This window comes from Gorilla gorilla, chromosome 16 (genome assembly GCF_029281585.2).
Source record: "Gorilla gorilla gorilla isolate KB3781 chromosome 16, NHGRI_mGorGor1-v2.1_pri, whole genome shotgun sequence".
NCBI classification, from domain to species: Eukaryota; Metazoa; Chordata; class Mammalia; order Primates; family Hominidae; genus Gorilla; species Gorilla gorilla.
Window position 1 is genome coordinate 21,284,707 of NC_073240.2, and position 13,785 is coordinate 21,298,491.

Here is a 13,785-nt window from a genome sequence, read left to right on the forward strand (position 1 = left end):
TAACAAATTTCTTATTCATACTGTATCACATCCTTACATATGTACAGGTATGATGGCCTTAGACATTTTCATGTTTCCACATTAATCGTAATTTCTCTTGACCCAGGGTGGAGTCTAATAACTTTTTTCTCCTATTCAAAGTTATTCCTAGGCAGTAGAAACTCTGAGAACTTCCAATTCTATATTTGAGTGTAACCACATTTTTTAGGCTGTGAGTATTTTGTTTTGTTTTGCTTTGTTTTTTTGAGACAGAGTCTTGCTCTGTTGTCTAGGCTGGAGTGCAGTGGCACCATCTCGGCTCACGGCAACCTCCACCGGGGTTCAAGCAATTTTCATGCCTTAGCCTCCCCAGTAGCTGGCACTACAGCCATGTGCCACCACACCCGACTAATTTTTTTTGTGTTTAGTAGAGACGGGGTTTCACCCTGTTGCCCAGGCAGCTCTTGAACTTCTGCACTCAGGCAATCTGCCCACCTTGGCCTCCTAAAGTGTTAGGATTACAGGCGTGAGCCACCATGCCTGGCCCAGACTGTGAGTTTTACTTTGGTTCTCAAGACTATTTTTGCTGTTTAATGTTGCTTCTTATGATTTCTTGAATGTATTTTTTTGACATGTCTGACTTTGCTGTTCTCAAACTTGTCTTTTTTCATACTGATCTTGGTTCCTAAAAGTTTTGAAAATGGATTTCAGTGTAAACCCATACATATTTATGAATGTGTGATTTGAAAAAAAAAATCTTCCAAAGGAAATAATCACTTTTCTTGTAGTTTATTCTTTAATAGATGAAATGCAAAGCATAAAAGAAAAAAAGAGAAAAAGAAACAGTACCAATAACATCTTTTCTTTTTTAATAGTATAAGCTGTTGGTAAAACTAAAAATAATGACATTATGTTTAAGCTAGTTGTGCCCCTTTGTAAGTATCACTGAAATTATGAAAATTATATTGCATTCTTTTACCAGATTCTCTTCTTCAGCTGAGTACTTTACCTCAAAATATACCATGGCATTTCATTTTTTAAGAAACACATTTAATAAAATAAAGCAAACTATAATTTTATAGCCCCTAAAGAACCTTCTTATATTCTAGAATTAGTTGCCAGTGTATATAGTTGTCATTGTCTCTTCTACTTTATGGAAACAAATTACTTTTTTAAATAGAAAAAATATGGAATAAAATTTCTAAACACGAATATTATAATGAATATCGCCCTACTTTTATGTAGTACTTGAAGTGATTGTATAGGTTAGGTTGTGTATTAGTGGAGGCTATTTTGCTCCAAGTAACAGAAAACCTCTCAAACTTTTAAAGTAAAAACTGAATAATATATTCATTAAAAAAAAATCTTAGAGTAGGAACCAGGAATTGTAGGGCTATTAGGAAACAAGTTTGCTTTCTCTGCTGCTTTCTGTAAGCTGTTTAAATCCTTCCTTCTGTATGTTGACTAGCCTTTCTGAACAGAAACAAAACATTGCTGTTCTGGTTTCTGTTTTAAACAATTTTCAAATCCAAGAGCCCAGCAAAGAGGAGATATTGTTTCTTGGACCTCATTCCAAATTCTCAAAAAAGAGCAATAACTAGGCAGGTGCCTGCCTATCATCTAATTAGTCATACCAAGAAAAGAGGGTTAGGGTGCAGTGGCTCATGCCTGTAATTCCAGCACTTTGGGAGGCCGAGGTGGTCGGATCGTTTGAACTCAGGAATTCCAGACTAGCCTGGACAATATGGCAAAACCTCACCTCTATATTAAAATTAAGAACAAAAAATTTAAAAAAAGAAAGAAAATAGGGTCATCAAGTTTTAGTTGGGGCCAATTATTAGAGAGAAGAGATGTGGCCTAACCAAGCAATGTGTCTTAAAACTGAAAATCGTGTTTAGTGTGTTGGGAGGCAGTACTTATGAATACCAGTCACATTGCCCTTTTGAGTATATGGTTGAAGGACATGTTTAAAGAAAAATTATTAAAGCATGCCAGTTTTTAATTTTTCCAAGGAATTATAATCCTGAGAATAAAATCTTCAGAGAATTTTTATATTTCAAATATGTATAATTTATTTGTAAAGTATATAGTGTGTTTTTGTTTTTAATATTAGTAAGTTTTTAAAACATTATTTATATATTTTTTAGGGTGATCTACAATTTATTGGCTTCTAAAAGTGAAAGTATTTGAGTTCAAGCTTTGAAGGTTCTGGGATACTTTCTGAAGCATTTAGGTCAGAAGTAAGTTGATATTTGTCGTAATGCATTCTAGAAATAACTATTGAGATTATGTTTTTATGAGTTTTATATGTAATGTAACATGAAATTTGACTTGAATAATCTAACACTGGAAAATAATAGCTTTATGTGGTAGAAGTAGTAAGAGTGTTTTATAAAATATATTTTATTAATAGTAGATTATGGAACAAGATTACAATTTAAGTAATAAGGTTTTATTTCTATATGCTTCCTGAAAAGAAAGTATTATCTATAGATGTAATAAAATATTTTGTCAAGATATAATGATGCACATATGACTGTGATTTCAAGGAAAACTTTCTTGACAAGGAAATACCATGTATATGTTGAGGTCTTTCTGAGAGTTGATCTTATGCTTACATGCGGAGTCAGTTTTTTGTTATTAGTTTCTAACAGTAGGGCTTATTGATTAATTTTGTGAGTTCAAGATGCTAGAATACTTCCTTTCTTTCCCCAAATCCAGAATTTGAATACTTTCTAAGAACACTTTTTGTGTAAGAAACTACTGCTGGCTTAATGATTGCAGTTCATACTACACTATCCAGTGTATGAATATAGTTTTAAGAGTATATTTACTTACAAATGAAGCCAAGGAAGTAGTACAACTATAATTCAAATGTTACTAGATGGGGTTCCTATGAAAACCTCAGTGTTGCCCTTTTTTTGGTGCTTACTTAAATTTGCAAAGCGCTTATTTGTAATAATCATGAGAACTGCACAAAATTCAGACAAGACATGTCTAACAAGCTGTATAGCTTAGAAGTTTAAATACTTTTAAAATTTTGGTACCAAACAATAATTAAGGGAGACTAGATATACTATGGATATAAGGAATAGTTCAAAGCCAGGGTTGTAGAGAAGGATATATATATATCTATATAGATCTATATAGATATATAGATCTATATAGATATATATATAGATATATATAGATATATATAGATCTATATAGATATCTATATAGATATATATAGATATATATAGATATATAGATCTATATAGATATATCTAGATATATCTATATAGATATATAGATATATATAGATATATCTATATAGATATATAGATATACGTACGTGTATATACGTATACATATATATATATGGAACTGTAAGTACACTTAGTGACAGAGTACTGGTAGTGAAGAAGCATATGCCCTTTTTATTTTAAGAGATAAAGATCACTTATTTAACTTCAGTTAATTAAAATAAATTGATTGGAGAAAGTTAAAGGATTGTAGCCCAAGATGCAACCTCTTCAAAATATCAAGAAAGCACATTAAAAAATTTACAAAAAGGTGGAAACTCAGTTAATACAAAATTAAAAATAACAAGCAGGCAATTTCCTGTGTAAACATTGTGTTTAAGATGTCCTATTTTCCCCTCTTCCTGTAAAATGTATAAATGATACAGCAAGAAGTAAAAAATGTACAATCACAATTGTTATCACAAATAGAAGACAGATGCAAATATATGAACTCCAGAATATGGGTATCAGCTGCTTTTAAAGTTGCTAAGGTTGTGTAAAAGCTGTTAAGGCTAAAGAGAAGAGAAAATACAAACAGCATGGTAAGAGAGTTCAATTATAGCAAGTAGGAACTGTCAGTGAAAGTACAGTTTCTGAAGATGAGAGGCCCACCTTAAATTACAAAAATAGATCATTTCTTTGAAATAATAGGTATACATATATCATGCCTGATAGCAGAGTTTTTTTTAATCAGATTGGTTTCAGAAAAGGAGAAGATATATCACAAAGAATTACACAGATGAGCTGTATTTGTGGCAAGCAGTCTATCTCTGTGGCTATAGAGAAAGAGAAAGTTTTTGGATTATGAAAGCAAAAAGGTTACCCTTGTCCCTTCTTTTACACATATGCGTGGAAGCATCCTGTAGACTGATGGGCCAAGCAAATTAGACTGTATCAAAGAATTGGCACATCATCAGTGCATGTGTATCAGATAAAAAACATGGACAAAAATAAGATAACCAGTAGATGAATAGCACTTAGCAGAAAAATATTGCTATGGAATATATAGGATTTTGATTTAAAAATTTACTATCATAAGTTAAAAATAAATAAATAAATAAATAAGTAGCCTCTGAGAAAGAACCACTAAACATAATTTGGAGAAGTAATCCTGCTACTCAGGAGGCTTATGCAGGAAGGTTGCTTGAGCCCAGGAGTTTGAATCCAGCCTGGGCAATGTAGCAAGATCCCCATCTGGAAAAAAAAAAGTTGTTAGAAATTTTAACATAGTGAAATGGTTTGGTTGTGTCCCCCCACCTAAAATCTCGTCTTGAATTGTAATCCCCATGTGTGAAGGGACGGACAAGGGGAACATAATTGGATCATGGGGGCAGTTTCTCTCCTGCTGTTCTTGTAATAGTGAGTCGCATGAGATGTGATGGTTTTATAAGCATTTGGCATTTCCCCTGCTTTCCCTTATTCCATCTTGCCACCCTGTGAAGAAAGGTGGCTGCTTCTCCTTGCCTTCCACCATGATTGTAAGTTTCTTGAGGCCTCCCCAGCAATGCAGGACTGTGAGTCAATTAAACCTCTTTGCTTTATAAATTATGTGTCTTGCAGTTGCTCTTCCCGAGGAGTATCTCTGTGGTGTTCTCTGTATTTCCTGAATTTGAATGTTGACCTGTCTTGCTAGGTTGGGAAAGTTCTCCTGGATAATATCCTGAAGAGTGTTTTCCGACTTGGTTCCATTCTCACCATCACTTTCAGGTACACCAATCAAACGAAGGTTTGGTCTTTTCACGTACTCCGATATTTCTTGGAGGCTTTGTTCATTCCTTTCATTCTTTTTTCTCTAATCTTGTGTTCACACTTTATTTCATTAAATTGGTCTTGAATCTCTGATATCCTTTCTTCCACTTGTTCAATTCGACTATTGATATTTGTGTATGCATCACGAAGTTGTTGTGCTGTGTCTTACAGCTCCATCAGGTAATTTATGTTCTTCTTTAAATTGGTTATTCTAGTTAGCAATTCGTCTAACCTTTTTTCAAGGTTCTTAGCTTCCCTGCATTGGGTTAGAACATGCTCCTTTGCCTTGGAGGAGTTTGTTATTACCCACCTTCTGATGCCTCCTTCTGTCAGTTCGTCAAACTCATTTTCCGTCCAGTTTTGTCCCCTTGCTGATGAGGAGTTGTGATCCTTTGGAGAAGAGGTGTCCTGGTTTTGGGAATTTTAAGCCCTTTTGAACTGGTTTATCCTCATCTTTGTGGATTCATCTACCTTTGGTCTTTGATGTTGGTGACCTTTGGATGGGGTTTCTGTGTGGACGTCCTTTTTATTGATGTTGATACTATTCCTTTCTGTTTGTTAGTTTTCCTTCTAAAAGTCAGGCCTCTCAGCTGCAGGTCTGCTGAGTTTGCTGGAGATCCACTCTAGATCCTATTTGCCTGGGTATCACCAGCAGAGACTGCAGAACAGCAAAGATTGCTGCCTGCTTCTTCTTCTGATTCGTCCTAGAGGGGCACCTGCCAGATGCCTGCTGGAGCACTCCTGTATGAGGAGTCTGTCGACCCCTGTTGGGAGGTGTCTCCCAGTCAGGAGGCATAGGGGCCAGGGACCCACTGGAAGAGGCGGTCTGTCCCTTAGCAGCGTGGAGCACTGTGTTGGGAGATCTGCTCATCTCTTCAGAGCCAGCAGGCAGGAATGTTTTAAGTCTGCTGAAGCTGTGTCCACAGCCACCCCTTCCCCCAGGTGCTCTGTCCTAGGGAGATGGGGGTTTTATCTATAAACCCCTGACTGGGATGGTTGCCTTTTTTTCCGAGATGCCCTGCATAGCGAGGAGGAATCTAGAAAGGCAGTCTAGCTACAGCAGCTTTGCCGAGCTGTGGTGGGCTCCGGCCAGTTTGAACTTCCAGGTGACCCTGTTTACACTGTGAGGGGAAAACCGCCTTCTCAAGCCTCAGTAATGGCAAACGCCCCTCCGCCCACCAAGCTCGAGCATCCCAGGTCAACTTCAGACTGCTGTCCGGGCAGCAAGAATCTCAAGCCTGTGGATTTTAGCTTGCTGGGCTCCGTAGGGGGGGGATCCATTGAGCTAGACCACTTGGCTCCCTGCCTTCAGCCTCCTTTCCAGGGGAGTGAAAGGTGCTCTCTCGCTGGTGTTCCAGGTGCCACAGGAGTATAAAAAAAAACAAAACAACTCTTGCAGCTAGCTTGGTGTCTGCCCAAATGGCCCAGTTTTGTGGTTGAAACCCAGGGTCCTGGTGGTGTAGGAACCCGAGGGAATCTCCTGGTCTGCGGGTTTTGAAGACCGTGGGAAAAGTGTAGTATCTGAGCCAGAGTGCACCCTTCCACAGGGCACAGTCTCTCACCCGGCACAGTCCCTCACGGCCTCCCTTGGCTAGGGGAGGGAGTTCCCTGACCCACTGGACTTCCTGGGGGAGGTGACACCCCACCCTGCTTCAACTCGCCCTCCATGGGCTGCACCCACTGTCTAACCAGTCCCAATGAGATGACCCGGTTACCTCAGTTTGAAATGCTGACATCGGCGAACGCAGGAGGCCATGGCCGCCACCGCCACTGCCTCCAAGGCCGGGCGCAGAAGAGCCACCGCTGTGAGTGGCGCAGTCCCGGCCCCCGCCGCCGCCCGAGGAGAACGGGAGGGCGGGCGAGAAAGCCGGGGAGTTGTGGAGCCCGCCCGCCGGCAGCACCGCTCCCCAGGGAGGGAGTCCACAGCCTGAGGTTATATCTTAAGTGTGGTGCTGCTAACATTGCCCAGGCAGCATCTGGTTCAGCTTTATCTATATTTTTTGACTGCTCTGCTCCTCTATGCTGGACGTCAAATTTCCAGGGACTACGTTCGGAGTGAACTGGAGTTTGCCTATGAGGGACCAATGTATTTAGAACCTCTCTCTATGAATCGGTTTACCACAGCCTTAATAGGTCAGTTGGTGTGTACTTTATGCTCCCGTGTCATGAAAACAAAGCAGATTTGGCTGTTTTCAGCTCACGTGCTTCCTCTGCTAGCACGACTCTGCCTTGTTCCTTTGGAGACAATTGTTATCATCAATAAATTTGCTATGATTTTTACTGGACTGGAAGTTCTCTATTTTCTTGGGTCTCATCTTTTGCTACCTTTATAACCTTGCTAAATCTGCATACAGAGAATTGGTTCAGGTAGTGGAGGTATATGGCCTTCTCGCCTTGGGAATGTCCCTGTGGAATCAACTCGTAGTCCCTGTTCTTTTCATTGTTTTCTGGCTCATCTTATTTGCTCTTCAGATTTACTCCTATTTCAGTACTCGAGATCAGCGTGCATCACGTGAGAGGCTTCTTTTCCTTTTTCTGACAAGTATTGCAGAATGCTGCAGCACTCCTTACTCTCTTTTGGGTTTGGTCTTCACGGTTTCTTTCGTTGCCTTGGGTGTTCTCACACTCTGCAAGTTTTACTTGCAGGGTTATCGAGCTTTCAGGAATGATCCTGCCATGAATCGGGGCATGACAGAAGGAGTAACGCTGTTAATCCTGGCAGTGCAGACTGGGCTGATAGAACTGCAGGTTGTTCATCGGGCATTCCTGCTCAGTATTATCCTTTTCATTGTTGCAGCTTCTATCCTACAGTCTATGTTAGAAATTGCAGATCCTATTGTTTTGGCACTGGGAGCATCCAGAGACAAGAGCTTGTGGAAACACTTCCGTGCTGTGCGACTTTGTTTATTTTTATTGGTATTCCCTGCTCGTATGGCTTATATGATTTGCCAGTTTTTCCACCTGGATTTTTGGCTTCTTATCATTATTTCCAACAGCATTCTTACCTCTCTTCAGATTCTGGGAACACTTTTTATTTATGTCTGATTTATGGTTGAGGAATTCAGAAAAGAGCCAGTGGAAAACATGGATGATGTCATCTACTATGTGAATGGCACTTACCACCTGCTGGAATTTCTTGTGGCCCTCTGTGTGGTGGCCTATTGCGTCTCAGAGACCATCTTTGGAGAATAGACAGTGATGGGCTCAATGATCGTCTTCATTCATTCCTACTATAACGTGTGGCTTCAGGCCCAGCTGGGGTGGAAGAGCTTTCTTCTCCACAGGGATGCTGTGAATAAGATTAAATCGTTACCCATTGCTACAAAAGAGCAGCTTGAGAAACACAATGATATTTGTGCCATCTGTTATCAGGTAACTCCTTCAATAAGAATCTGTTTGGGACATGAAATCTGCTATGATCACGCCTTGTGGTCATTTTTTCCATGCAGGCTGTCTTAAGAAATGGCTGTATGTCCAGGAGACCTGCCCTCTGTGCCACTGCCACCTGAAAAACTCCTCCCAGCTTCCAAGATTAGGAACTGAGCCAGTTCTACAGCCTCATGCTGGAGCTGAGCAAAACATCATGTTTCAGGAAGGTACTGAACCCCCAGGCCAGGAGCATACTCCAGGGACCAGGATACAGGAAGGTTCTAGGGACAATAATGAGCGCATCGCCAGATGACCAGATAACCAGGAAGGGGCTTTTGACCCCAAAGAATATCTTCACAGTGCAAAAGATGAAGCACATCCTATTGAATCAGCCTAGAGGAGAAGCAGCAGGAATGATGCTTTCATACTCTGGAGGAAAAGTTAACTCAAGATGGAATTCATGCTCTAGTTTGAGGAATGAAAATGAGATGATCAGGCAGGAAACTGATATTCCAAGGATCTAATCCAGGAAGTACTCTCAGTGGGGACCACCTGCTTTCATCCCCTGACATTGTGGGAGAAATTTTGCAATGTATGCTAATCAAAATGTATTTGTATGTTCTATGCTGATGTTATATAGAGGTTTGTGAAGAAAATTCAACCTCAACAACTTCAGAAACTGCCCCTGATATGTGTGAGAGAGAAATAAAATCAGATTTTGAGGTCGAAGGGACTGAGGAAGTGAGGATAAAGAGCATGAGGACAGCATGGAAAGAAGGAGGCAGAAGTGGAACTGAACTTTCACTCTCCATGGGACAGATCGATCTCATTATCAAGTCTGAATAGCGACCAGCCCTCTCCTCCACCCCTTTTCTCCTCAGTTAATTGGAAATCAGTCAGGTGATTATTGAGTCTTATACAGCACTGAAATGAAATCAAAGATGAAGAGGCATTGATTGTATTCAAAGATTGAAGCACGCTCATACTTTATATGTGCTTTAGGGAAGGGGTGGGTGGGCACTTGGGCCTTGTGGGTGCATTCATGTAACCTGAGACTCGAACTTTATGACAGAGTCTTCAATATTTTGATGTATATGAAACTTTTGTTAATATGTTGTATACTTCTCTGGCTGTGTGAAGTAAACTAAAACTCTAATGAACACTTTGGAGTCCGCTTTAGTGAAGGAGACCAAAGTGGGAAGGGCTTTAGGGCACTGACAGAGGCACTGGGTGTACTTTTCAATCCTGTGTAATGTTTAATTCTTGCAACTGAATCAAAACAGTGTTAAATTATGGCAATATTTGCACTTTGGGAAAGAGTACATAACTGTATGATCACACTCTGCAAATGCCACTTTTAAAGCTGTTAATAGACTTTGCACCTTTTCTTTGACAAGGATGTGTCATATTTAAATTTTTACATTCATCATGGCTACAGGTAGAACTGGGGAGGGGGGAGTGTAATTTTTTATGGGAATTTTGATATGAAAAGAAACTAGTCATTTATTTATACAATAGGCTTGGCTCAAAAAGTGTTTTCCAGACCTCGGTATTCCTAATGTGGGATGTGACTTTATTTTATTTTTAGTAGCAAATTTGGATGTAGACTGACAGACATAGCTGAATGTCTTAATACATTTAAATTTGAAGATAAAAAAAAAGAAATGCTGACGTCACCTGCCTTCTGTGTTGATCTCGCTGGGAGCTACAGACCAAAGCTGTTCTTATTTGGCCATCTTGCCAGCCACACCGTTCAAACCTCAAAGTTGGCTTTTTTATCAATAGTTCTAATAGAACTTATTCTGTGGTCTTTGTTACATTCACAGGCATACTATTAATAAAATATTAGTTATTAAAAATAAACACATGTTGGCAGTTTCTTCTGAAGTTACACATAAATGAATTATGGAATCAAGTGTAAATGTTTCAAAGTATTTATGCAAGTTATTTCAAAAGTTATGTTCCATAGATGTTTATATCAGATTCCTTATATCAGCTAATTGTTTGCTTTATGATTTTTTCATTTCTTGTAGATGATCACACCCTATCTTTTATAGGCCTTTATTGTAGAAAATTGTCTGAAACTAGTCAGGGATACATTTGAAAGTCATTGATGCAGTGGCTGCCGGAATTGGAGTGCATTTTCTCTGCAGCCACCAGACACTCAGATTCCTCCAGTGACACCTTGCTTTTGTTTTCTGCTTGGCTTTGGGCCTTAATCTTGTGCTATCCAGAGAGACTTTTTTTCATCTCCCCATGGTCATGCCAGAGCCACATGGACCTGACAATTGTCAATGTGGTGGGAGGGGTTGCACTGAACAGGCACTCTCTGTCCTTGTGAGGGAGCCATACTCCAGGCAGACATCACAGTCCTGGATCAGGGTGTGTCCTTCCAAGTATCCCTGCCCCTCCTACAGGTGAGATGCTGATTCATGCATCTTCCTCCCATTCCTGGTTAGAGTGTCTCCTTGTTTTTTCCCCAGTCTTCTTTCAGCAGCCGCTATGTATTCCCACTGATGTCTTCAGCTTCCTCTTTTCTGCCCTTCCCAGCAGGATGAGGCTGTTATTCCTGAAGGAAGAGATAAGAGGTGGGAGATGAGGCTGTTATTCCTGAGATAAAGGACACAGCTTTGGAGCTTTTCTTTCCTTCTCTCACAGTTTCTTTGAGTTCCTCCAGTGCCAGTAACACAGAGGTGTTAGTGGCTTTGCCCCTGCATGTTAATTCTTTGGTAATGTAGTGGTGGCAGGTGAGGTGGGTCTGGGTACATTTCAGCCACAGCTGCTATATCTGTATTCAGTAATCAACCTCTCTTTATCCCCTTCTCTCTTGTATCCATCCAGCCTTCTGGTAAGCAACAATCTACTCTCTGTCTACAGGAAATCCAGCTTTTTAGTTTTGATGTAAAAGTAAGAAGATGCAATATTTGTCTTTCTTTGTATGTCTTATTTAACTTAACATAATGACTTCCAGTTCCATTCATATTGTTACAAATGACAAGATATTGTCTTTAATGGCTGAATAATATTCTATTGCATACATACAACCCATTTTCTCTATCCATTTGTCCACCTACAGACACTGAGGATGCTTTCATATCTGGGCTATTGTGAATAGAGCTGCAAAGAACATGGAGTGCACATGTCTTTATGAGGTGGTGATTTTATCTTCTTTAGTACATACCCAGAAGAGAAATTGCCGAGTCATCAGATATTTCTATTTTTATTTTATTTGGAGTCTTCATACTACTTTGCACAACAGTGGAAATACAAACGGAATAACCATTATAAAAAGTAGTTTCAGTTTTGAGGTATGATCCAAAAACAAATGATATTTGATCATGATTCTCATCGGGAGTCTCTAATGGATCTGGTGGAAATGCAGGACGTTTTCTAACCTTGTTCAGAAATTTATGAGTTTGTACCATTTTCTTTTTGAGGCTGGAAATTGAATGATTCAAGGTACACACTGTTGGCGGATTTCAGAATGATACAGCAAAAATCTTAATGAGAAGGCGAGAGAGAGAATGAGAGAGAGAGAGACAGAGAGTAAGGCCAACAAAAAGAAAAACTAAATTTAACAAGAGGAGAAAGTGCTGGAAATCAGTGTTGTATTTTGCTCATAGACACATCTGTACTGAGTGAGAAGCAGTGAAGTCAAGGGAGGAGTCTAGAACGTGTTCACTTGAAGCATCAGCATATTTCTCAGAGCCATCTATTGCCACCACATCACAAGGGTGATGAATTTTTGAATGCTATTCAATATGAGTTCCCAGGAAGTAATCATGTTTCCAACAGTTAAAATGCCAGGGGTGGGTCCAGATCACTCATACAAAAATACACAAAATTTGCTTTTCATTTATGGCTATCTAGAGAAAAAGTGCACTGAGGAGACTTCAGCAGGTTACAGAGATCTGTTTAACTTCGGGATCCCATAGGAGAGTGCCTCTTAGTGAAGGTTGGTGTATAAATTAAGTAGGCCAAAATTCCCTCTGTGGGAGTAGCGTTCCAATTGTGTGGAATTTTTAATTCCTTATTGAGTTGTGAAACATAATCCCAAGGACTGACTCCATGGAGTTTTACTGCTGTGTTGATAAAACTATTTAATAAGCTTCCTTCTAGTGTTTCAAGGGAAGTTTTTCTCTAATTTTTTCCCAATATATACATTTTTCTGGCTAAAGATAATAAAAAAGCTGTTAAAAAGACATACAGGAAGGGCAGCTTTAATCTTTTGGTGATAGGAGTGAACATAATATATGAATCTTTTTGAGTGTTCTCCCTCATCCAAATACAATATGGCAAAGGCTTACAGTATTTGGAGGTGAAATCTCTAAATGTGTTTTTTCCAACTGCCAAGTCACAGGACAATAACAGATACGTCCTTGAGGCAAAGGACCATAATGCCATAGTGCTAGTAGGATTACACGTGGCCATGGGAGTCCAAGGTTTCCTTAAAATTGTAATAATTTTGATGTAAGAATACCATTCTTTTAAACTTATATGGAAGATTGTGGGAGGTTATAACAATGTAGTACTTTTGTATCAGCCACGCATCACACAATCATTTTATAATCGTTCCTTTCACGGGTGTGCTTCACTCAGTTCATACGAAACCTGGCAGGTCACAGGCTAAAAACACAAAATACAGAAGCTTTTAATCAACTGAAAGGGCTGTAGCCTTTTGTCAAGGAATTATTTCAAGACACGGAGAACACAGATAGATGATAAATAAAATACGTTCACATCCGTTCAAGGGTGGAAACTGAGGAAACCTTGCCTAAATGTGTCCCAAGGTCCCTGTGGTTTGGTTTCTGTCTAGGCTCCAATGTTAGAGTTCTCCCAGGATTTTGTGTCTAGCTGGTTACACCTCATCAAGAATTAACCTCTGCTGTCTTTTCTAAGTTTCCCCAAAGTTTTGTCTTAATCTGATAACCAATTTTTGTATAAATTATAGGACTGAAATACAACAAATATTCATTTGTAACAGTCTGGCACAAATCAAGTAAAGTCGATAACTATAGATGTTTTTCACTCATTTTTATTTAAGATAGGGGCTAAGCATTTATATTTTTTGATAACATCTGTGACTCTCTAAGCAGTTATATCTTCTGAAGATATGATCTGCTATGGCAGTTTTCAGAGCTTCAGTGTTACCTCTTTTCGCATTGACTTCCACCTTTATATTTGCCAGGAATCTGGCATAAGGAGTGATTCCAAGAATTCCCTAACTTGCCCATTTTTGCGGGTGTTCCAGAATACATGAGATGCTTTTTTGTTTACAAGGCCTCCCAAAGCCATGTGCTGTCCTAAAACGTGTTTATATCCTAGTTTAAAAAATTGGAAAGTTCTAATAAATACAATCACTTCTGCCATCTGGGCTGATTTTACATCAGATAGAGGACTATGT

General features: G+C 39.3%; 1 pseudogene; it reads left to right on the forward strand.

The window, feature by feature from the left end:
* The first annotated feature begins 6,025 nt into the window (after window positions 1–6,025).
* On the forward strand, window positions 6,026–10,046 carry LOC134757359 (RING finger protein 145-like; annotated as a pseudogene).
* Window positions 10,047–13,785: the final 3,739 nt, after the last annotated feature.